Raw genomic sequence first — 26,186 nt, 5'->3', positions numbered from 1 at the left:
CGCTTGGCTATGAAGGAGTACATTACTGAAAGTCTGCGCAAAGGACACATATGTCCTTCAGTCTCACCTGTGGCGGCAGGTTTCTTTTTTGTAAAGAAAAAAGATGGCGGGTTACGTCCCTGTCTCGACTTCCGCGAGCTTAATCAAATTACTGTATGGAATACGTACCCCCTTCCGTTGATTCCCGATTTATGTAACCAACTATCAGGGGCAAAGTGGTTTTCTAAACTGGACCTTCGGGGGGCATATAATTTGATAAGGGTCCGGGAGGGGGATGAATGGAAAACCGCGTTCCTCACGACCGAGGGACTATTTGAAAATTTAGTCATGCCGTTTGGTCTTACCAACGCCCCTGCCATATTTCAGAATTTCATCAACGTGGTATTCTCGGATCTCATTGGTCATTTTGTCGTTATCTACTTAGATGATATTTTGATATATTCCCCCGACAAGTATTCTCATTTGGAACATGTACGAACTGTGCTCCAAAGGCTTAGAGAAAATCATTTGTATGCCAAATTGGAGAAATGTGTATTCTGTGTACAAGAGTTGTCCTTTTTGGGGTTAATTGTATCCGGTGAGGGTTTTCGCATGGACCCCAAGAAGGTGCAGGCCATTGCGGATTGGGTGCAACCCCGAGATCTTAAGGGTCTTCTGCGCTTCTTGGGGTTCGCCAATTATTACCGCAAATTTATCCGGGGGTTTTCGCAAGTGGTCAAACCTCTCACGGATCTAACATGCAAAGGTGCGGATGTGAGAAATTGGTCCTCGCTCGCAAAAGAGGCCTTTGCAACGCTGAAAAAATGTTTTATGTCTGCTCCTGTGTTAGTGCAGCCAGATCCGTCCAAACCATTCGTCGTGGAAGTGGACGCCTCTGAGGTGGGGGTGGGGGTGGTGTTGTCCCAAGGGCCTGTGACTCTAACCAACCTCAGGCCATGTGCTTTCTTTTCCAAGAAGTTCTCTGCTGCGGAAAGAAATTACGACAATAGGCAATAGAGAGCTTCTTGCGGTCAAATTGGCGTTTGAAGAATGGAGGCACTTTTTGGAGGGGGCCAGTCACTCGGTTACGGTGATCACGGATCACAAAAATTTGTCGTACATCGAGTCTGCTAAAAGACTAACGCCCAGACAGGCCCGTTGGTCACTTTTTTTTTCCCGTTTTCAGTTTACGATTACATTTCGTCCAGGGTCTAAGAATGTCAAGGCTGACGCCTTATCACGCAGTTTTCAGCCGGTGTCGCCCCCTGAGCCACCGTCCTCCATTCTTCACCCTGGGGTTGTGATAGCAGAGGTCTCATCTGAATTGGAACGGGAGATTCAGGGAGCCCAGTCGCTGGCCCCGACGGCCAAGCCGGAGGGGAAGTTGTTTGTCCCAGAGCAACTTCGCCTGAAACTCTTGCAGTAGTTCCATGAATTCAAGCTGAGTGCTCACCCTGGTATTTCGGCCACACGTCTGGCGGTGGCTAGGATCTTTTGGTGGCCTACCCTTGGTTCGGACATAAAAAAATTCATTGCTGGTTGTGGGGTCTGCGCTCATTCTAAAAGCTCTCATAGCCGGCCGGCAGGGGAGCTGATACCCTTGGCAGTGCCCGAAAGGCCATGGACTCACTTATCCATGGATTTTATTACCAATCTCCCTCCATCTAAGGGTAATACAGTGGTATGGGTAGTTGTGGACAGGTTTTCTAAGCAGGCTCATTTTGTACCCTTGTCCGCACTACCGTCAGCTGAGACGTTGTCCAGGTTGTTTGTGCAGCATGTGATCCGGTTGCATGGGGTACCCCTGAATGTGGTGTCTGATCGTGGTGTGCAGTTTGTGGCTAAGTTTTGGCGTGCTTTCGGCAAAAAATTAGGTATGTCTCTGTCCTTTTCATCTGCATACCATCCTGAGAGCAATGGGCAGACGGAGCGCACTAACCAGTCCCTGGAACAGATCCTCAGGTGTCTAACCTCTGCTAGACAGAATGACTGGTGCGATGCACTGCCGTTGGCTGAATTTGCCTTCAATAGTCGGGTGAGTCAATCCACGGGTATGACTCCTTTTTTGATCAATTATGGGTTCAGTCCTCATTTCGGTGAGTTTTCTCGTCTGGATTCGGGGTGTCCCGGGGCTGAGGACTCTGTTCAGCGGTTAAAAGATACATGGGCAGAAGTCCAGCGGCGTATATCTAGGTCTCAAGGCAAGTATAAGTTTTTCGCGGACAGGAAACGAACACCTGGTCCCATGTTTCGGGTGGGAGAGAAAGTTTGGCTCTCCACGCGAAACATTAAGTTGAAGGTTCCTTCAGCCAAGTTGGGACCCAAATTCATTGGCCTGTACAAGATTGTGGAAAAAATCAATCCAGTGGCGTATAGGCTGTGCCTTCCACCCTCTTTCAAGATCCCTAACGTCTTCCACAAATCTCTACTGAAACCTTTTGAAGCAGTCCGGGGAGATTGCGAGCCTGCTGCTCCTCCTGTTTTGGTCGAGGGGCAGGTGGAGTACGAGGTTGGTCATATCGTAGATTCCAGGTTGGTACGGCGGTCGGTACAGTACCTGGTTCATTGGAAGGGGTATGGACCGGAGGACAGGTCCTGGGTACCGGCCCGGTTGATGCATGCTGATCGCCTGGTGCGGGCTTTCCATGTTAAGTACCCGGGCAAGCCTGGGGGTCCAGAGGCCCCCCCGTTGAGAGGGGGGTACTATCATGATCTCAGTGCGGGTTTGACTCGCACACGTGGGGTTAATGTATGGAACCAGTACTGATGACTGGCATTTCTGGGGTTAAAGGTTGTGATCCCGGTGCAGGCTTACCTGCATACCTGGCGCTATGATTGTGGCCTTTCCCTGGTTCTGGGGGAGGCTTCTTATAGCCTCAGGATGCTCCCATCCCTGTCAGTTATACTTTCGCCCTTGGCATTGTGTGGTGACCCCTGAGTGTGTTAGTGCTGTGTTCTGGTTACTTGATTCTCTGTGTATGACTCGGTCTGTTTCCTGGATATCGCTTTGGATTCTGCCTGGTACCTCCTATGTCTGTTTGGTTTTGATCTCTGCTTGGCCCTGATTATCCGCTCTGTCTCATCCCTGGTACTGTACTGTGATCCTGTGTATGACCTTTGGCTTTGTCTGACCTCCCGTCTGTTTATCCCTCCTGTACCTCGTTTAGCACTGCTTCTGTACTCAGGACACGTGCACTGGCTCGATGAGCAAGTGTAGTGCGGTGTCCCTGACAGTAATGATGTGAAGAGACAGTGTTGGGGAAGAAAAGTGTGTGAGGGTTACAAAACAGAGACTAGGTAGTGTGGGGTGAGGTACAGAGAAGGGGCAGTATGGGGGGACAGTGACACAGCAAGGAGGGAACAGTATGCTAAAGAGAGTGTGATAGAGGCAGTATACAGGGCACCGTGTGAGAGGACAGTCTGAAGACGAGACCCAGTATAGAAAAGAGAGGGGTAACAAAGAGGTCAAAAAGAATTTTAGCTCACCCTCAATAGATTCCCAATTAATTCCATGGTACGAAGCACAAGATGTCTTCTCTGCCAGACGTAGAGGCGAAGTGCGTATGGGTAGAAAAGATCCAGCGTCCACAGTATAAAATCATAAGGTCTTTTAAACATTTTGAACACCTGGCATGTTTAAGAACACGTCATGTGTACTAAACGCATCCAGTTTTCCATCTTTTTGGCACCTTCCACACCCGGACTATATATACCATTATGTTACAATAATAGCCTTCATTTTAAATGGCTCCAAAAAAGATTTTATGATTTCATAATGTCGAAGCTGGATCTTTTTTACCCATACACATAGAAAAGAGAGGACAGTGTGGAGGGCATGTCCCATAAGAGGAGTAGAGTGTGAGCTCCTATTTTTTGCGAGGAGCATTAAGAGAGTTAGTAGTCTATAACGCAGCTCAGTGTAGGGCAGATATTTTTATTCAGGAGTAGTGTTGAGCGATACCACCCGATACTGAAAAATATCGTATCGGAATGGATCGGCCGATCTAAAAAAAGTATCCGGTATCGCCGATTTCGATCCCGGAAGTCCCATTCAAGTCAATGGAACAGAAATATCGGAATTAAAAAAAAACTTTTTTTCCCTGTTGGTTAATTCTACATGGAGAAAAACAAGTAATAATAATGTAGAATGTATTGTGGGAGGTGTAGGAGACATTAAAGCCATAGAGCTTTAGCCCAATCAAATGGAATCGCAGTATTTTTTTTTTTTTTTTTTAAAGACGTTCGAAGTTACAAAGATATTGACTATGTTAAAGTCTTTAATTTTTTGTCAGATATGTATGTTTCACTACTTCCATGGTCTTCACCTTCTTTTTTACTTCTCCCACACTTTCTCCTTCATCATCTTCAGCAGCAGCAGTATCTTCTTCTTCTTCTTCTTCTTTTATTCTTCTTCTTTTATTCTTCTTCTTTTATTCTTCTTCTTTTATTCTTCTTCATATTCTACTTCTTCATCTTCTTCCTATTCTTCTTCATCATATTCTTATTTGTGTCAGGCATTCCTGTAGTTGTTATCTATAAAAGTTTGAAGATTACACCTTCCGTTCAGCCTGTCACAAAAGATTTACAACAGGATTTGTCCGCGTTCAGTTTGGCCTGCAGCAGCAGGCCTTTTCCAGGGGCACCACGAGGAGGAACGGACTCAACACCATACACTGTTTAGTCTTCTTCTGCTTATAAATTAGATAATATCGTTTGCTCTGATTGTTAGTCTTATGCTTCATGTTCTTCTGCTTTTGGTTTTTATGCTTCTTGGTCTTCTGTCTCTTGTTGTTATGCATCTTGGTGGTTGTCTTCCTGTTCTTTGTCCTCTTGGTCATCTTCTTCAGGGTCATCTTTTAGGTATTCTTCTGTGTGGTCTTAAGGGTCGTCGTCTTCAGGGTCATTGTCAGTGAGATCCAGAGTGAGAATCAAAAACCATTTCCATAAGCTTGAACTTGGAAAAGTAGCGGAAGGTACAAGAAGGCAGAGGAACCAGCTGACAGTACTGGAACCCGGAGGGGCAGCAGAATGAATAAGAGCCAATGGCACAACCGTGGACCAGCTGATGTTGCTGTAACACGGTTATTAAGCAGGAGGTACCTGTGCTCCAAAGCACTACCAAGGACCAGCAGACGTTGCTGAAACTCGGATACCAAGAAGGAGGCACCTAGGCCAAAGGCACTGTCGAGAACCAGCTGACGGTACTGGAACCCGGATGGGTAGCAGAAGCTGCAAGAGCAAATGACACTAGCGAGGACCAGCTGACAGTGCTGGAACCCAGTGGGGCAGCAGAAGGAACAAGAGCCAATGGGAGAACCGTGGAGCAGCTGACTGTGCTGTAACACTGTTTCTAAGCAGGAGGTACCTGTGCTACAAAGCACTACCAAGGACCAACTGACGTTGCTGGAACTTGGATACCAAGAAGGAGGCACCTAGGCCAAAGGCTCTGCCGAGAACCAACTGATGGTGCTGGAACCCGGATGGGTAGCAGAAGGTACCCAGGAAAAAAACAAAGTTGCAAGGCCATGAGCCGGCCGCAGTTACCGAAACCCACAGTCCTACAGGGGGTGCTTGTCCTTTTGGCACTACGGAACCAGCCTTTATTACCAGAACCCGCAGCCCACATAGGAAGCACCGAAACTGCAGGCACCACAGACTCGGCTAACCCGACCGCAACACGACAGGACAACATATCGGTGGCAAAATGACGCTGACACTACCCGGAAACAGCAGGCGTGCTGGAACCAGGCTGGGCAGGAGGGAGTGCCCGTGCCAAAGACACTTCCGAGAACCAGCTAATGGTGCTGGAACCCGGATGGGTAGCATTAGCTACAAGAGTCAATGGAACTACCGAGAACCAGCTGACGGTGCTGGAACCCGGAGGGGCAGCAGAAGGAACAACAGCCAATGGCACAACCGTGGACCAGCTGACGGTGCTGGAACACGGTTACTAAGCAGGAGGTACCTGTGCTCCAAAGCACTACCAAGGACCAGCAGACGTTGCTGGAACTCGGATACCGAGAAGGAGGCACCTAGGCCAAAGGCTCTGCTGAGAGCCAGCTGACGGTGCTGGAACCCGGATGGGTAGCAGAAGCTGCAAGAGCAAATGACACTAGCGAGGACCAGCTGACGGTGCTGGAACCCGGAGGGGCAGCAGAAGGAACAAGAGCCAATGGGACAACCGTGGACCAGCTGACGGTGCTAGAACACGGTTTCTAAACAGGAGGTACCTGTGCTAAAAAGCACTACCAAGGACCAGCAGACGTTGCTGGAACTTGGATACCATGAAGGAGGCACCTAGGCCAAAGGCTCTTCCGAGAAACAGCTGACGTTGCTGGAACCCCAGCTGGGCAGGAGGGAGTACCCATGCCAAACACACTTCTGAGCAGCAACATGCGATGTTGAAGCCCAGGGGTCAATCAGGCAGCAGGCTGAGGCCAACTTGGAGTGAGTTTTATATTGGTTGTACACAACTACTGATTGTAACCGTGATCCACTTTTGCCTCTGGCTCTACTGTCTCTAGTATTTCCCCTGGCCTCCAACCACGGCAGTTGCTGCTCTGCAGAGTTGTCTGCACAATCCACACTTGTTCCTGAGTTACTGGGGCTCAGTCACGTCAGTTGATCCCCTGATGTGTGTCCGGCAAGGTGTCCTGCTCTGTCCACATTCCCACAACTATTAATGGGAATGGGGACAGAGCAGGAGACCTTGCCGGACACACCACATGGGATCAACTGACGTGACTGAGCCCCAGTAACACAGGAACAAGTGTGGATTGTGCAGACGGCACATCAGAGCAGCGACTAGAGACAGTACAGCCAGAGGCCTAAGTGGACCACGGTTAAAAGTCAGTAGTAGTGTGATGTTGGAGGCAGCAGGAGACTTTGCCATCCGCACAGCAGGGAACAGCTGGCGTTACTGAACCCCACAGACACAGGAGCGAGTGTTCCTATCTGTGCGGATGGCACTTCCAAGCTACAACTGGCTGTGTTGAAGCCCAGGATCAATGCTCCGAGCAGGCTGAGGCCTACTTGGAGCAAGTGGAAAATAACATGTAGTGTGATGTTGGAGGCAGCAGGAGACTTTGCTATCCGCACAGCAGGGGAACAGCTGGCGTTACTGAACCCCACAGACACAGGAGCGAGTGTTTCTATCTGTGCGGACGGCACTTCCAAGCTACAACTCGCTGTGTTAAAGCCCAGGATCAATGCTCCGAGCAGGCTGAGGCCTATTTGGAGCAAGTGGAAAATAACATGTAGTGTGATGTTGGAGGCAGCAGGAGACTTTGCCATCCGCACAGCTGGGGAAGAGCTGGCGTTACTGAACCCCACAGACACAGGAACGAGTGTTTCTATCTGTGCGGACGGCACTTCCAAGCTACAGCTGGCTGTGTTGAAGCCCAGGATCAATGATCCAAGCAGGCTGAGGCCTCCTTGGAGCAGGTGGAAAATAACATGTAGTGTGATGTTGGAGGCAGCTGGAGACTTTGCCATCCGCACAGCCGGGGAATAGCTGGCATTACTGAACCACACAGACACAGTAGCGAGTGTGTTTTTCTCTGCGAAGACGGCACATCTGAACACCAACTGACGTTGTTGGAGCCCAGGATGAGGCATGGAGCAGGCTGAGGCCTGCTGTTTTTTGAATGTGGAGGCAGCAGGAGACATTGCCGTCCACACAGCAGGGGAACAGCTGACGTTACTGAACCCCACTAACACAGGACCTAGTGTGTTTTTCTCTGTGAAGACGGCACTTCTGAACACCAACTGGCGTTGTTGGAGCCCAGGATGAGGCATGGAGCAGGCTGAGGCCTGCTGTTTCTTGAATGTGGAGGCAGCAGGAGACATTGCCGTCCACACAGCAGGGGAACAGCTGACGTTACCGAACCCCACTAACACCAGAGCTAGTGTGTTTTTCTCTGTGAAGGCGGCACTTCTGAACACCAACTGACGTTGTTGGAGCTCAGGATGAGGCATGGAGCAGGCTGAGGCCTGATGGTGTTGGCATGTGGAGGCAGCAGGAGACTTTGCCGTCTACACAGCAGGGGAACAGCTGGCGTTACTGAACCACACTAACACAGGAGCTAGTGTGTTTTTCTCTGTGAAGACGGCACTTCTGAACACCAACTGACGTTGTTGGAGCCTAGGATGAGGCATGGAGCAGGCTGAGGCCTGATGTTGTTGGCACGTGGAGGCAGTACTAGACTTTGCCGTCTACACAGCAGGGGAACAGCTGGCATTACTGAACCCCACAGACACAGTAGCGAGTGTGTTTTTCTCGGCGAAGACGGCACTTCTGAACACCAACTGGCGTTGTTGGAGCCCAGGATGAGGCATGGAGCAGGCTGAGGCCAACTTGCAGCACGTTTTATAGAGGTTGTAGACTACTACTGATTGTAACCGTGCTCCACTTAGGCCTCAGGCTCCACTGTCTCTAGTATTTCCCTGGGCCTCCAACCCCGCCAGTGACAGGTCTGAAGTGGCGTTAGCACAATCCACACTTGTTCCTGTGTTACTTGGCCTCAGTCCCGTCAGTTGATCCCCTGATGTGTGTCCGGCAAGGTCTCCTGCTCTGTCCTCATTCACACCACTAGGCCAAGTAACACTGGAACAAGTGTGGATTATACAGACGCCACTTCAGAGCTGTCACTGGCGGGGTTGGAGGCCAGGGGAAATAATAGAGACAGTGGAGCCAGAGGCCTAAGTGGAGCAGGGTTAAAAATCAGTAGTAGTTTGAATGTGGATGGAGCAGGAGACTTTGCCGTCCACACAGCAGGGGAGCAGCTGGCGTTACTGAACCCCACTAACACAGGAGCTAGTGTTTTTCTCTGTGCAGACGACACATCTGAGCAACAACTGGCTGTGTTGAAGCCCAGGGATTATAGTTCAGGTGGTAGAAACACGAACACAACAGGAGACCCGGATACAGTTGCCAACCAATTATTTAGTCGGGAAGAGGACTGGCAAATTCTGGGGAGATCCAGGCCTTGTTCATTTTCAGAAAAGTAAGCCGGTCGACGTTATCGGAAGAAAGTCGTCTGCGACGGTCTGTTAGGCTGGTTTCACACTTGCTTTTTTTTTTCGCGGGATTTTAGTGCTAAAAAACGCATGCGTTTTTTTTTCCTATACTTTGCATGGGATGCGCTTATGTGCGCATACACATGCGTTTGTATGCGTTTTTCCGCGCATGCGTTTTTTTGCGGTATGCGCTCGGGCGCACAAAATGCATCCTGTTGCATTTTTTGTGCGTCCGACTTGCCTCCAAAAAACGCATGCGCGCGCAATGCGTTTTTTTGCAGCAAGACACCCATTATAAGTCTATGGGTGCGCATATGTGCGCATTGGCATGCTTATGTATGCGTTTTTTTACGCATGCGTTTTTTTTTTTACCATTAGTTGGACAATGGAATTTAGGGGTTTGGGTTAGAGTTAGGGTTAGTTAAGGGGGTTTAGGGCTAGGATTAGGGTTAGCTAGGGTTTAGAGTCAGGGTTAGGGTTAGGGTTAGTATGGTTTGGTTAAGGGTTAGGGTCAGGGTTAGGGTTAGGGTCAGGGTTAGGGTTAGGGTTAGGGTTAGTAAAGTCATGGTTTGGGTTAGTGTGAGGGGCCACCTAATGTTGGAAAAAAACGCAAACGTGGTAAAAACGCACTAAAAACGCATACAAACGCATAAAAACGCTGCGTTTTTTTCATGCATGCTCATAAAAATGCTTGAAAAAAACGCAGCAGTTGTATGCTTTTGTATGCGTTTTTTCAATGCGTTTTTTGCGGGAAAAACGCGCTGCAAAAAAAAGCAAGTGTGAAACCAGCCTTAGTACACCACCTGCGGCACTAAAGACGCGTTCCGATAATACATTGGCAGCAGGGCAAGCCAGCACCTCCAATGCATACTGGCTAAGCTCTGGCGATGTATCCAGCTTAGAGACCCAAAACTTGAAGTGGGAAGAGCCATCTGGGAGTACACTCACAGGGCAAGACGTGTAGTCTGTCACCATCTGACGGAAACGTTGCCTCCTGCTGACTGGAGCCATCAGTGATGGTGTAGACAATTGTGGCGGACACACAAAACTTTGCCACATTTGGGCCATAGTGGTCTTGCCTTGTGCTGAGGCGCTGCCTCTGCTCCCTCTTTGTGCTGAGTTTCCTCCACTGGGTCGACGCACAGAGGTGCTTTGCAAAGCACTAGCACCACTACTGTCGGGTGGAATGGAAAACATGATGGACTGCACCAGTGTGTCTTGGTACTCCCGCAGTTTACGCTCCCGGTTCAACGTTGGTATGAGGGTTTGCAAGTTGTCCCGGTAGCGAGGATCTAGGAGGGTGTACACCCAATAATCAGCCGTGTAGAGAATGTGGGTGATGTGGCGGTCGTTTCTCAGGCACTGCAGCATGAAGTCAACCATGTGCTGCAGACTCCCAACTGCCAAAGAACCACTGTCCCCTGCTTGAGGCGTGATCTCTGCCTGCTCTGCATCACCCCACCCTCGCTGTACACACTGACTACAGCTTTGTGTACCTCCCTCCTGTGGAGAGATGTCTTTCTCCTCCATCGACTCCTCCTCATCCTCCTCACAAAGTGTCCCCTGCCTAGGCCTTTGTGAGGAAGCACGTAGCGCAGACTGTCCAGAAGCAGATGGCATTTGGGACTCCTCATCCTCCACCTCTTCCAAAACCTCATCCCTTAGTGCTTGCAGTGTTTTTTGAAGCATGCAGATAAGGGGGACAGTCATGCTGACTAGTGCATCATCTGCACTTGCCATCCACGTGGAATCATCGAAGGCACGCAAAACGAAGCAGATGTCCTTCATAGAGGCCCACTCAGTGGTGCTGAAGTGTGACCGGCGCACATTGCGACTTGTTTGCGCATGATGCAGCTGGTACTCCATGACTGCTGCCTGCTGCTCACACAACCGCTCCAACATATGTAACGTTGAATTTCACCTGTTGGGTAGGTCACATATGATGCGATGTTCCGGAAGGCGTAATCGGCGCTGCAGAGCAGCAAGGCGCGATCTTGCCGTGCTGGAACGCCGCAAGTGAGCGCACTCTATGCGGATCTTGTGCAGCAGTGCATCAAGATCCGGATAGTCCCTCAGAAAGCTCTGCACGACCAAGTTGAGCACATGTGCCAGACATGTGATGTGAGTGAGGTTGCCAAGGCCAAGAGCTGCCACCAAATTTCAGCCATTGTCACTACCAAGCCCGGCTGGAGATTCGCTGGCAGAAACCACACGTCGCTCTCCTGCTTGATGGCATTCCAGAGCTCCTGCGCTGTGTGGCTTCGATTCCCCAATGAAATTAATTTCAGTACGGCCTGTTGACGTTTGGCCACGGCTGTGCTCATATCGGTCGTAACAGGCTCCTGCTGCGCTGTTTCAGAGGAACTTGAGTAGGAGGAGGAGTCAATGTGGACAGACTGGATTCTTGCAATCCGTGGAGTTGGCAGAACACATAGAGCGCCACTCTCCAGATCTGTACCTGGCTCCACAACATTGACCCAATGGGCAGTGAGGGAAAGGTATCGTCCCTGTCCATGGTTACTGGTCCACGCATCGGTGGTCAGGTGGACCTTGCTACTGACGGCGTTTAGTAGCGCATGTTTTGTTTGCCTCCACATGTTTCTGCAGGGCAGGGACGGCTCGTCTGCTGAAATAAAAGCGGCTGGGCACAGTGTATTGTGGGACTGCCAATGCCATGAAGTCCCGGAAGGTGTCAGTCTCCACCAGCCTGAATGACAGCATTTCAAGGGCCAGTAGTTTGGCAATGCCAGCATTCAGAGCCTGTGCTCAGGGATGATTTGCCGAGTATGGCCGCCTTTTCTCCCATGCCTGTGCTACCGATGGCTGCCGAGTGGCCTGGGAGTGTGAGGATGACTTGGAACGTGGTGCTGTGGGTGGAATGTCACAGGGTCTCCGGACAACAGTGCCAGAAGTTCTTCCTTGGCGATCCTGTGAGGAAGCCGAACCAGCTGTGTGTGAGCTGGAGGAAGAGGCCCCAACACGAGCTGAAGAGGTGGTAGGTGGTGCTGTACGTTGGCCTACATCTTCAGTGTGTCTGTGTATCTCCAGCTCATGCTTGGTCCGCACATGTTTCCACATATTAGTGGTATTGAGGTTGCTGACATTTTTCCCTCTTTTGATTCTCTGATGACACAGCTTGCATTTGACAAAGCAAATGTCATCTGCAACTGTGTCAAAAAAGGACCACGCACTGCAAGTCTTGGGAGCGCCATTTTTGCCTTTTGAAAGTGGAATGCTCCTAACGGGTGCCGAAGTGGAGGCTACAGGCAACCAAGTCTGCCCCCTCCCTCTGGTTTTGGCCGTTCGGGGACTCTCTTCCTCAGAGCTGCTCCCACCACCTTCCTGTTCCTCACGCCATGATGGGTCCTCATCATCTACACTCCCCACTTCAAACACCTGCTTCTCCTGGGTTGTCTCACCAGCACCGTACGCACCAGAAAGTGGTAACTGAGTCTCGTCATCATCTGATGCGTACTGAGATGTGCTGACCATAGGCACTGGCCCACCCGCCTCTTCAGATTCAGAGGGACAAAGAAGTTGCGCATCACTGCATACTCCCTCTTCTTCACATTCTGGAATGCTGCTTGGCTGGCCCCCTCTTTCCAAACCAACAGATTCCGAGAACAGAAGTAGAGACTGTGATGGCTCCTGTCCAGGTGTCTCTGACTGCCTGGGCACTTTGGCAGGTGGTGAAGAGACAGATGGTTGCTCTTCGGTGCTCTGGCCCTGAGAGGATGTGGAAGTAATTGAAGTTGATGCGTTAGCTGCCATCCATCCGACAACGGCTTCAATTTGTTCCTCCCGCAGCAGTGGGGTATGTGAGGTCCTACAAAGCTGCGCATAAAGGACTGTTGCCTGCTAAAACTGGGGGATGCTGACTCACTGGTGCCAACAGCAGGCACAGAATCCCCACGTCCTCTCCCTGCTGAAACTCCATGCCCACGGCCACGTGCCTTACTCCCTGCCTTCTTTATCTTGCTAGACTGAGAAAGATAGGCAGAAAAGTACAAAGGGGGGCCTTAGTGTGCTTATTCCTGAACAGCTGGTTACAGGTATAAGAAACACTAATTTAATGAAGTGTGTGTGTCGACTACACTTTAATAGGAGACAATGTGGCCTACACAACTTTCAAATGTAGTGTTTGGTGAACTTTGTTGTTTTTTTGGGGGGAAAAAAAACTAAAAGGATGTGACCAAAGATTTGAAAGTCAGAGTATCACCAACTTTCTGGAGCTATTACAATGCAGGCAGGTAACCTACAATGCAAAAGATGAGGCTCCCAAAAAATTGGGTAATACTAATCTGGCTGCAGCTGAAAGGCACAAGCCAGAAAAAAGGCTCCTCTATCTACTCCTATATAGTGTTTGCAACCAACCAATGTAGATGGATATGGATGGATGCACACTAATAGGAGAAGAAAAAATGAGCTGCAATTAAAGAAATATATGTGTGAGGCAGTGACGCACGCTGAGCAGCCTACAACCAGACGTAGCTGCAGGACACACTACTCAGCGTGAGCTGCACTCACACACAGTCAGAGACCTCTCAGACAGCCATGAACAGTGCAGCTAAGTGGGCACTAGCACTGAAAGGCTGCAGAAAGGCTCCGCTGTCTACTACTAGTGTTTGCAACCAACGTATATGGATACGGATGGAAGCACACTAGATAGAATTTTTTTTAAATAAGCAGCTCAAAAAGAAAAATATGTATGAGGCAGCAGTGAGGCACGCTGGGCGGCCTACAAGCAGACGTGGCTGCAGGACCCACTCCACAGTGTGAGCTGCACTCACACAGCCCTTGCAGACAGCTGTGAACACTGCTGCTAGGGAAAAGCAAGCTACAGTGGTGGTTTATGTAGCCTGGGTAAAGCACAATATTGTTTTGAGAATCGCTATTTCTAACTGTCCCTCACAGTCTTCAACAGCAGCCTGTCCCTAACTGAATTCACAGCAGAGTGAAAAGAAATGGCGGCGGCAGTGGCTTTTATAGTGCATCATGACATCATTTCAGCAGCCAATCACAGCCATGCCAATAGCTAACATGCCTACATGCCTAACAGGATGTGCCCACACTTCTGAGGAATCCCATTGGCTGAATCAAAGCGAGCGGGCTGATTGCAATATGGGAACTTCCGATTCCGGTATCCGATATGAAAAAGTATCGGAAGTCAGTATCGGAATTCTGATACAGCTAATATCGGCCGATACCCGATACTTGCGGTATCGGAAAGCTCAACACTATTCAGGAGCATTATAATGACGTCTATTTTTAAGGGCACGGTGACAGGATATGCTGCAGAAGACCGGAGAAGATGGAGGTCTGCAGAGACGAGCTGTGGATGAGAAAACTCATCATAATGTCTGGACAAGATGGAGACTTAAAGAATGAGAACAACTCTAAGCAGAGAAGATGTCACAGTTAATATACCTGGATGTAAACGCTCATTTGTGATCCTGCCTGCTTCTCATCAGTACTGTGGTTCCTGTATGGTTCACAGTCTGATGACCGGTAACCGCAACTCCCAGTTTCTCCATTTTTAAGGATGTACTGGGAGTTGTAGCTTCATGGTATATGGGGTTGACCTAACGTTACAATTAATGTATCGTGAACCGATAGTGGTTCACATGATGTATTTATGCATTGATTTGTGTGCCTGTCTGTGTGTTTGAGCGTGTCTGCAACTATGTCTATGTATCTGTCATTTTATGTATTTTTGTAAGATGTGTGTATGTAACAGTGCATTGTGGTGTGTAAAAACATTCATATGTGGTCACATTTACTAAATCTATAAGGGTTCTTTCACATGTGTTAGGGAATTCCTTTTGCCTTTCCATGTTTAGAAACAGACAAGTGAAATTTACTAACATTAACATAACTGTCACCTTAGGGTGTCACCTTAGGGATTTGATTGTATTGAGTGGGTTCAGGAGCTGAGCTTGCTCCATACCGGGCAGATGTCGGATGTGATACATAGCTGGCGTCTGCCTGTAACAGCTGTGATCAGAGCTCAACTTTATTGCTGCTGTTTTAATTATTTAAATGCCCGTCAATCACTGACAGCGACATTTAGATATCATGATGGCCGGTGCATTCACTCACTAGCTCCCATCAACCCCCTATGAAGCAGTTGCAGGTTGCTGATGAGTTGCCATGTATTGCTGCCATGTTAGCTGTTCAATGAATCCCAGCCTGAGTTTGGGCTCCTTGGACGATGATACAGTCAAGGTGACGGGACATTATTACAGCATGCTCATTTTGTAGATAATGGAGACTTACACCGACCCTATAACAGGAAGTGAGTTGTGGCAAGGAGAATAAAACTTAATATTCTCCATGTGGCTAACGCCTTTCCATTAAGCCAGTTATCCAGGCTTTAAACCCTATTTACCTGCAGATTAACCCCATATCTGCAGATAAACGGGACTCTTGTCAGTATAGAATGGCCACTCAAAATATGTCCTGCTTGTTTTAATTCAATTTCCACCTCTCCCCTCTAATTTGATTGACAGCTCTGGCTTCATAAATCCAGAGAAAGATGAAGATAGATGGAAGATACAGCTCTTCAGATGTTTCACTGCTGTCGATGGGCAAAATGGAATTTCAGCTCCCTCCAAAGAATTTCTATTGGGTTCAGCTCTGGAGACTGGCTAGGCCACTCCAGGACCTAGAAATGGTTCTTACGGAGACACTCCTTAGTTGCCCTGGCTGTGTATTTTGGGTCATTGTCATGCTGGAAGATCTAGGCACTACCCATCTTCATTGCACTTACTAAGGGAATGAGGTTCTTGGCCAAAATCTTGCGTTATATATGACCCAATTCATCCTCCCTTCAATACGATGCAGTCGTCCTGTCCCCTTTGCAGAAAAGCACCCCCAAAGTATGATGATTCCCCCACCATGCTTCACAGTTGGGATGGTGTTCTTGGGGTTGTACTCATTCTTTTTCTTCCTCCAAATGCAGCGAGGGGAGTTTATACCAAAACATTCTATTTTGGTCTCATCTGTCCACCTTACCTTCTCCCATGCCTCTTCTTGATCATATTGATGGTCACTGGTGAACTTCAAATGGGTCTGGACATTTTCTGGCGTGAGCAGGGGGAAATTGCATGCCCTGCAGAATTTTAATCCATTACGGTGTAGTGTGTTACTAATGATGATTTTTGAGACTGTGGTCCCAGCTCTCTTCAGGTCATTGACCAGGTCCTCCCATGTAGTTCTGGGCTGATTGCTGAAATTTCTTAGAATTATCCTTAGCTCACAAGGCGAAACCTTGCATGGAGCCACAGACAAGGAAGACTGAAAGTCATTTGCATTTCTTCCATTTAAAAAAAAAAACTTTGATATTGTGCAGTGCACATTACAGTTCTTTTGCACACTGTATAGTTTGCTAAAAGGCACACGTGAGAGATGCCGACAAATGAACAAGTAATAATACAATTTATGGTAGCCATAGGGTGGGCCCCTAGAGTCAATTCCCCTGGTGGGCCCTAGGTACACCAGTCCAACCCTGGTCGCAGGTCATGGGTCTTGCAACAGGATAATGACCCAAAACACACAGCTAGAAACACCCAAGAATGGCTAAGAGGAAAACATTGGACTATTCTGAAGTGGCATTCTATGAGCCCTGACCTAAATCCTATTGAGCATCTTTGGAAAGAGCTGAAACATGCCATCTGGAAAAGGCAACCTTCAAACACCAGACAACTGGAGCAGTTTGCTCTTGAGGAGTGGGTCAAAATACCTGTCGAGAGGTACAGAAGTCTCATTGAGGCTGTGTGCCCATGATGTGATTTTTTAGTGTTTTGCCGCGATTTTCAGTGCGAAAACGCGGCGAAAACGTTTAAAAATCGTGTACAGAACTCACCCCATGCATTCCTATGGCATTCTGCACATGCTGTGCTAATGCTGCGCTTTTTTCCGCGGCGGAATCACATCGCGGAAAAAATCGCAGCATGCTCATTCTTTTGTGTGGAATCGCAAAGAATTGCCGCGATTCCGCACCCATAGGAATGCATGAGAATCGCTTACTTCCCACATGTGGCTATGCCCACCATGCGCGAAGTTAAGCGTCTCATGTGCGGTTGGTACCCACGGTGTGGAGGAGAGCAGACTGTCCTCCAGGCCCTGGGTACCATACCCCTGTTGAAAAAATAATAAAAAATAAAAAATCGGGGTATATTTACCTTCCGACGTCCCGCGCTGCCTTCCCGAGCCTCAGCGTTCCCAGTTATGCCTTGCGGCAAGGTCCTGTGATGACGTAGTCTCCCGTGACTCTAGCGGTCTCGTGAGATCGCTATAGCAACGCGAGACCAACGTCATCACAGGTCTCGCAAGGCATTACTGGGAACGCTGAGGCCCGGGAATGCAGCGCGGGACGTCGGAAGGTAAATATACCCCGATTTTTTATCTTTTTAGCATTTTTAACATGCTATCTTTTACTATTGATGCCGCATAGGCGGCCTCAATAGTAAAAAGCTGCTCACACTTGTCAAACACTATGTTTGACGAGTGTGATCAACCTGTCAATCACTTTCCAAGCGATGCTTCAAATCGCTTGGAAAGTGCTTGAATATCGCACTCAAAAATCGCGGCAAAATCGCAATCATAATCACGGTAAAATCGCGGTGAAATCACGAGGAAAAAAAGCGCGATTTCTGGGAAGGAATCCGGTTTTCAGTGTCCGGATTTAAATGCTACATGGGCACATAGCCTGACAGTTACAGGAATTGCTTGATTGCAGTGATTGCCTCAAAAGGTTGTGCAACAAAATATAAAGCTATGGGTACCATCATTTCTGTCCAGGCCTATTTCATGAGTTTTATTTTTTTTTAAATTCTGTGGAAGCATGGTTGAAAAGCAATGCCTGATGTTCATTTGTACATTTCCTGGATTTTTAATTATTACTACTTTTGTCAGATTCAAGTTCTTTCTGTGACCATTGTGTTTTTTTCTGTCATTAAATGAGGGTTACCAACAATTTTGACCACATGTGTAACTCATCTTCTCCATGACTATTGAAAGAGGAACTGATGGGGCACATTATTTTTCTCAATTCAATGGCAGCCCTCCGCTTATCTTCCCCCTCCTCCATTTCCCCTGGAGTTTTCCAGTTGGTGTCCTTTGAAATTGCCCAGGTCACAGATTGCTAGAGCTGGTTGCACCTGTGAATCACTGCTATCTGCATGGAAGCTGCAGCTCCTAATTGGTTGAAGGACATTTCAGGTTTTGTGATCAGTCATGTGCCTGGAAGGAATTTCCAAAAGTGGTAGTGCATACATTTCACTTAAGTTCAGTGTGTAAAAAAGCAGTAGTAAACTAGATGGGCATTTCCTGAAGGAAATACATGGTGCTTGAACAGCGCTGCCAGCTTTACAGCAGTGTATCAGGTGTCGACGGTAAAAAAGTAAAGTTAGAATATGAATGTTGTGTATAGCCACTTTGGCTCATTTGGCACCTCTGTAGCCACTTTGGCCACTTGGTAGCCACTTTGGCACATCTGGCACCTCTGTAGCCACTTTGGCCACTTGGCAGCCACTTTGGCCACTTGGTAGCCACTTTGGCACATTCGGCACCTCGGTAGCCACTTTGGCCACTTGGTAGCCACTTTGGCACATTTGGCACCTCGGTAGCCACTTTGGCACCTTCGGCACCTCGGTGGCCACTTGCTAGCCACTTTGGCACATTCGGCACCTCTGTAGCCACTTTGGCCACTTGTTAACCACTTTGGCACATTTGGCACCTCTGTAGCCACTTTGGCCACTTGGTAGCCACTTTGGCCACTTGGTAGCCACTTTAGCCATGTTGACACATGCTGCCACTTTGCCTCGGGGGCCACTTTGGCACTCCGGGCCCCTTAGGGGCCACTTTGGCACACTGGGCTTATAAAGCCACTTTAGCGTATGAATGCAGTGATGGCGAACCTTAGCACTCCAGCTGTTGGAGAATTGCAACTCCCAGCATGCCTCAACTGCTGCCTCAACTGCTGCAGGTTGCAAGGGTATGCTAGGAGTTGTAGTTTTACAACAGCTGGAGTGCCAAGCTTAGCCATCACTGGGTGGGGCTTTTCAGAAGCCATTGGTGTGCTGCGCCTTTAAGACCTTGAATCAGCGATCTGTCAGCTTCTATTAGCTAATACGGGTCATGTGTGGATGCCGCATTTGCATAGCTGCCATCTTTGTAAGGTCACTGCACCTGCGCTGTGGCTTCAATCCATGTCAGTTGGGGGTTATGGAAAGGTCGCCATTAATTCCTATGGGAAAATTTTTACTTAAAATGCGATTTTATTAAAAACTACAAATAGGATCAACTCCAAAAATACATAGCACACCTGTCCCCACCGAGGGCTTCAAAATGCCACCTGAACGGGGTCTCTGCGCCAAGCGGTTCGGGCCGCATTAATTGCAGAAAACGCAGAGAAGAAGTAGAATAACTAGATGTGTATTTCCTGAAGGAAGTACAGATAGTGCTTTGAAATGGTGCCTGGGCTGCCCCTTAAAGAGAGACTTGCCTGCTGCCCCTGCAAGACTTTCAACTCAGGATCCGTTTTAACTGTGGGTGCCTCTCAGGGGCCACTTTGGCCTCAGGGTCTGATTTGGTGGGTGGGGCCCCTCAGGATCCGATTTGGTGGCCTGGGCTCCTCAGGGCTTGAATTGGTGGCCGAGTTCCCTCAGGGTCTGATTTTGTGGGTGGGGCCACTCTGGGTCCGATTTGGTGGGCGGGGCCACTCTGGGTCCGATTTGGTGGGCGGGGCCACTCTGGGTCCGATTTTGGGGGTGGGGCCCCTCAGAGTCCGATAAGGTGGGCGAGGCCCCTCAGGGCCTAATTTGGTCCGATTTTGTGACCGGGGCCCCTCTGGGTCTGATTTGGTGGGCGGGGCCCCTCTGGGTCTGATTTGGTGGGTGGGGGCCCTCTGGGTCTGATTTGGTGGGCGGGGCCCCTCTGGGTCCGATTTGGTGGGTGGGGCCCCATCTGGGTCCGATTTGGTGGGCGGGGCCCCTCTGTGTCTGATTTGGTGGGCAGGGCCCCTCAGGGTCCGATTTGCTGGGCGGGGACACTCTGGATCCGATTTTGGTGGTGGGGCCCCTTAGGGTCCGATTTGGTGGGCGGGGCCACTCTTGGTCCGATTTGGTGGGGGGCCCCTCGGGGTCCGATTTGTTGGGTGGGGCCACTCTGGGTCCGATTTGGTGAGAGGGGCCAGTCTGGGTCTGATTTGGAGGCCAGGGTGGCTCAGCCTCCGATTTGTAGGCCAGGGTTGATCAGCCTCCGATTTGGAGACCGGGGTGGCTCAGCCTCCGATTTGGAGCCTGGGGTCACTCAGCTTTCGATTTGGCGTGCCGGCCCTTTAAGACTCATTTCGGTGCGCCGGCCCTTTAAGAATCACTTTGGCGCGTCGGCCCTTTAAGAGCCAGTTTGGCTCACTGGCTTCTAAATCCACTTTGGCGCACATTCTCTCTCAGGGGCATGTGTCATGTGATGAAGCTAGATTTGCATTTGTGCTGTGGGTTTCGCTTTAATAGCTGATATTATCTGCCAGAAACTCTGTCCTGAGGTCATGTATAGTTCGTAGGCGTTGGCATAGTAACTGGGTGTGCCTGCGAATATCAATGAGCTTAACTGCCATTTGAATCGCCTCAGGGCATGTTTTCTCTGTGGCAACATTTTCCCATTGAAATACATTGAGGAAAATGTTTTTCCAAGTGCAAATTGCGCAAAAACTACAAATCCGATGGACAAGAAAATGACTTAGCACACCACTCGTGGACGCTTGCTTTGAAACGACACCGCAACGGAGTCTGTGCATGTAGCGGTTCGGGCCGCATTAATTGCGGAAAATCAACTGAATAAGAACTAGATGTGTATTTCCTGAAGGAAGTACAAATAGTGCTTTGAAATGTTGCCAGGGCTGCCACTTTAAGAGAGACTTGCCTGCTGCACCTGTAAGACTTTCAACTCAGGATCCGTTTTACCTGTGGGTGCCTCTCAGGGGCCACTTTGGCCTGTGAAGCCCCTCAGGGTCTGATTTGGTGGGTGGGGCACCTCAGGATCCGATTCAGTGGACTGGGCTCCTAAGGGCTTGATTTGGTGGGCGGGGACACTCTGGGTCCTATTTGGTGGGCGGGGCCTCTCAGGGTCCGATTTGGTGGGTGTGGCCCCACAGGATCTGATTTGGTGGGCGGGCCACTCTGGGTCCGGTATGGTGGGCAGGCCCCACAAGGTCCGATTTGGTGATAGGGGCCCCACAGGGTCTGATTTGTTGGGTGGGGCCCCTCTGTTCTGATATGGTAGGCGGGGCCCCTCAGGATCCAATTTGGTGGGCGGGGCCCCTCAGGGTACGATTTGGTGGGCGGGAACCCTCAGGGTCCGATTTGGTGGGCGGGACCCCTCAGGGTCCGATTTGGTGGGCGGGGCCCCTCAGGGTCCAATTTGGTGGGCGGGGCCCCTCAGGGTCCAATTTGGTGGGCGGGGCCACTCTGGGTCGGATTTGGTGGGCGGGGCCACTCTGGGTCGGATTTGGTGGGCGGGGAATCTCTGGGTCCGATTTGGTGGGCGGGGCCTCTCTGGGTCCGATTTGGAGGCCTGGGTTGATCAACCTCCGATTTGAAGCCTGGGGTCACTCAGCTTTCGATTTGGCGCGCCTGCCCTTTAAGGCTCATTTTGGTGCACCAGCCTTTTAAGAATCACTTAGGCGCGTTGGCCGTTTAAGAGCTAGTTTGGCGCACTGGGCTTCTAAATCCACTTTGGCGTACATTCTCTCTCAGGGGCATGCGTAATGTGTTGAAGCTAGATTTTCATTCGTGCTGTGGGTTTCTCTTTAAGAGCTGATATTATCTGCCAAAATCTGTGTCCTGGGGGCGTCATGTAAAGTTCATAGGCGTTGGCATAGTAACTGGGTCTGCCTGCGCATATCAATGAGCTTAACTGCCATTTGAATCGCCTCAGGGCATGTTTTCTCTATGGCAAAATTTTCCCATTGAAAAGAATTGAGACAATACATTCCAATGACGGGAAAAAAAAATTTCTAACGCAAATTGCGCAAAAACTACAAATCCAATCAACATAAAAATTATTTAGCACACGCAAGCTTCAAAACGATACCTCAACGGAGTCTGTGCATGTAGCGGTTCGGGCCGCATTAATTGCGGAAATCAACTGAATAAAAAGATTAAGTTAGCAGCGTTCGGATTACAACATTAATACTAGATGTGTATTTCCTGAAGGAAGTACAGATAGTGGTTTGAAATGGTGCCCGGGCTGCCCCTTTAAGAGAGACTTGCCTGCTGCCTCTGCAAGACTTTCAACTCAGGATCCGTTTTAACTGTGGGTGCCTCTCAGGGGCCACTTTGGCCTCAGGGTCTGATTTGGTGGGTGGGGCCCCTCAGGATCCGATTCGGTGGCCAGGGCTCCCCAGGGTTTGAATTGTTGGCCGGGATCCCTCAGGGTCCAATTTTGTGGGTGTGGCCCCTCAGGGTCTGATTTTGTGGGTGTGGCTCCTCAGGGTCTGATTTTGTGGGTGTGGCCCCTCAAGGTTCGATTTTGTGCGTGTGGCCCCTCAGGGTCCGATTTTGTGGGTGTGTCCCCTCAGGGTCTGATTTTGTGGGTGGGGCCCCTCAGGGTCCGATTTTGTGGGTGGGGCCCCTCAGGGTCTGATTTTGTGGGTGGGGCCCCTCAGGGTCTGATTTTGTGGGTGGGGCCCCTTAGGGTCTGATTTTGTGGGCGGAGCCCCTCTGGGTCCAATTTGGTGGGCGGGACCATTCTGGGTCCGATTTGGTGGGTGGGGCCCCTCAGGGTCTGATTTGGTGGGCGGGGCCCCTCAGGGTCTGGTTTGGTGGGCAGGGCCTCTCTGGGTCCGATTTGGTGGGTGGGGCCACTCTGGGTAAGATTTGGAGGCTGGGGTCGCTTAGCCTCCGATTTGGAGGCCGGGGTGGCTCAGCCTCCGATTTGGAGGCCGGGGTGGCTCAGCCTCCGATTTGGAGGCCAGGTTGGCTCAGCCTCCGATTTGGAGCCTGGGGTCACTCAGCTTTCGATTTGGCGTGTCGGCCCTTTAAAACTCATTTCGGTGCGCCGACCCTCTAACAATCACTTTGGCGCGTCGGCCCTTTAAAAGCTAGTTTGGCTCACGTGGCTTCTTCTAAATCAACTTTGGCGGACATTCTCTCTCAGGGGCATGTGTCATGTGATGAAGCTAGGTTTGCATTAGTGCTGTGGGTTTTGCTTTAAGAGCGGATATTATGTGGCAGAAGCTCTGTCCTGGGGGCGTCATGTGACTTTCGTAGGCGTTGGCATAGTACCTGGGCATGCCTGTGCATATCAATGAGCTTAACTGCCATTTCAATCGCCTCAGGGCACGTTTGCCATTTCCCATTGAAAAGCATTGGAGAAAGTGCATTCCAATGACGGGAAAAAAAATTTCAAACGCAAATTGCGCAAAAACTACAAATCCGATTGACACGAAAAATACTTAGCACACCTCTCATGGACGCTGGCTTCGAAACGACACCTCAACGGAGTCTGTGCGCTTAGCCGTTCGGGCCTCATTAATTGCGGAAAATTAACTGAATAATAATAATAATAGATGGGTATTTCCTGAAGGAAGTACAGATAGTGCTTTGAAATGGTGCCCGGGCTGCCCCTTTAAGAGAGACTTGCCTGCTGCTCCTGCAAGATTTTCAACTCAGGATCCGTTTTACCTGTGGGTGCCTCTCAGGGGACACTTTGGCCTCAGGGTCTGATTTGGTTGGTGGAGCCCCTCAGGATCTGATTCGCTGGCCTGGGCTCCTCAGGGCTTGAATTGCTGGCTGGGATCCCTCAGGGTCCGATTATGTGAGTGTGGCCCCTTAGGGTCTGATTTTGTGGCAGGGGCCCCTCAGGATCTGATATTGTGCGTGGGGCCCCTCAGGGTCTGATTTTGTGGCCAGGGCCCCTCAGGGTCTTATTTTGTGGTTGGGGCCCCTCCGGGTCCGATTTTGTGGCAGGGGCCCCTCAGGGTCCGATATTGTGGGTGGGGCCCCTCAGGGTATGTTTTTGTTTGTGGGTGGGGCCCTCAGGGTCTGATTTTGTGGGTGGGGCCCCTCAGGGTCCAATTTAGTGGGCTGGGCCACTCTGGGTTCAATTTTGTGGTTGGGGCCCCTCAGGGTCCGATTTTCTGGGTGGGGCCCCTCAGGGTCTGATTTTGTGGGTGGGGCCCCTCAGGGTCCGATTTTGTGGTTGGGGCCTTTCAGAATCCGATTTGGTGGGCGGGGCCGCTCAGGGTCCAATTTGGTGGGCGGTGCCCCTCAGGGTCCTGTTTCGTGGGCGGGGCCCCTCAGAGTCTGATTCGGTGGGCGGGATCACTCAGAGTCCTATTTTGTGGGTGGAGCCCCTCAGGGTCCGATTTGCTGGGTGGGGGCCATTCTGGGTCTGATTTGGTGGGTGGGGCCCCTCAGGGTCCGATTTTGTGGGTGGGGCCCCTCAGGGTCTGATTTTGAGGCCAGGGGCCCCTCAGGGAACGATTTTGTGGACGGGGCCCCTCAGGGTCCGATTTGCTGGGTGGGGGCCATTCTGGGTCTGATTTGGTCGGTGGGGCACCACAGGGTCCAATTTTGTGGGTGGGGCCCCTCAGGGTCTGATTTTGTGGCCGGGGCCCCTCAGGGAACGATTTTGTGGACGGGGCCCATCAGGGTCCGATTTTGTGGTTGGGGCCTTTCAGAATCCGATTTAGTGGGCGGGGCCGCTCGGGGACCCTCAGTGTTCAATTTGGCGAGCAGGGCCCCTCAGGGTCCGATTTGGCAGGCGGGGCCCCTCAGGGTCCGATTTGGTGGGCGGGATCCCTCAGGGTCTGATTTGGTGGGCAGGGCCCCTCAGGGTTTGATTTGGTGGGCGGGGCCCCTCAGGGTCTGATTTGGTGGGCGGGGCCCCTCAGGGTCCTTTTTGGTGGGCGGGGTCCCTCTGGGTCCTATTTGGTGGGCGGGGCCCCTCAGGGTCCTTTTTGGTGGGCGGGGTCCCTCTGGGTCCTATTTGGTGGGCGGGGCCCCTCTGGGTCCTATTTGGTGGGCGGGGCAACTCAGGGTCCGAGTTGCTGGACGGGGTCCCTTAAAGTCCTATTTGGTGGGTGGGGCCCTTCAGGGTCCGATTTGGTGGGAGGGGCCCCTCAGGGTCCGATTTGCTGGGTGGGGCCCCTCAGGGACCTATTTGGTGGGCAGGGCCCCTCAGGGTCCGATTTGGTGGGCAAGGCCCCTCAGGGTCTGATTTGGTGGGTGGGGCCCCTCAGGGTCCGATTTGGTGGGCGGGGGCCTTTCTGGGTCTGATTTGGTGGGCGGGGCCCCTCAGGGTCCGATTTTGTGGCCGGGGCCCCTCAAGGTCCGATTTTGTGGCCGGGGCCCCTCAGGGTCCGATTTTGTTGGGGCCCCTTAGGGTCTGATTTTTTTGGCGGAGCACCTCTGGGACCAATTTTCGTGGGCGGGCCCACTCTGGGTCCGATTTGGTGGGCGGGGCCCCACAGGGTCCGATTTGGTGGGCGGGGCCCCTCAGGGCTTGAAATGGTGGACAGGATCCCTCAGGGTCAGATTTTGTGGCCGGGGTCTCTCGGTCTGATTTTGTGGGTGGGGCCCGTTAGGGTCCGATTTTGTGGGCGGAGCCCCTCTGGGTCCAATTTGGTGGGCGGGGCCCCTCTGGGTCCGATTTGGTGGGCGGGGCCACACTGGGTAGGATTTGAAGGCTGGGGTCGCTCAGCCTCCGATTTGGAGGCCGGGGTCGATGAGCTTCCGATTTGGAGGCCGAGGTCAAAGAGTCTCCGATTTGGAGGCCAGGGTCGATGAGCTTCCGATTTTGAGACCAGGGTCGATGAGCCTCCGATTTGGAGCCCGGGATGGCTCAGCCTCCGATTCGGAGCCTGGGGGGTGGCTCAGCCTCCGATTTGGAGCCCGGGGTGTCTCAGCCTCCGATTTGGAGGCCGGGGTCGATCAGCCTTTGATTTGGAGGCTGGGGTGGCTCAGCCTCCGATTTGGAGGCCGGGGTGGCTCAGCCTCCGATTTGGAGGCCGGGGTGGCTCAGCCTCCGATTTGGAGCCTGAGGTCACTCAGCTTTCGATTTGGCGTGTCGGCCCTTTAAGACTCATTTCGGTGCGCCGACCCTCTAACAATCGCTTTGGCGCGTCGGCCCTTTAAGAGCTAGTTTGGCTCACTGGGCTTCTTCTAAATCAACTTTGGCGGACA

This window comes from Dendrobates tinctorius, unplaced genomic scaffold (genome assembly GCF_039654945.1).
Source record: "Dendrobates tinctorius isolate UK_male_01 unplaced genomic scaffold, ASM3965494v1 ptg000108l, whole genome shotgun sequence".
Classification (NCBI taxonomy): Eukaryota; Metazoa; Chordata; class Amphibia; order Anura; family Dendrobatidae; genus Dendrobates; species Dendrobates tinctorius.
The sequence above is the reverse complement of the archived record's forward strand: the minus strand, read 5'-3'. Positions refer to the sequence as shown.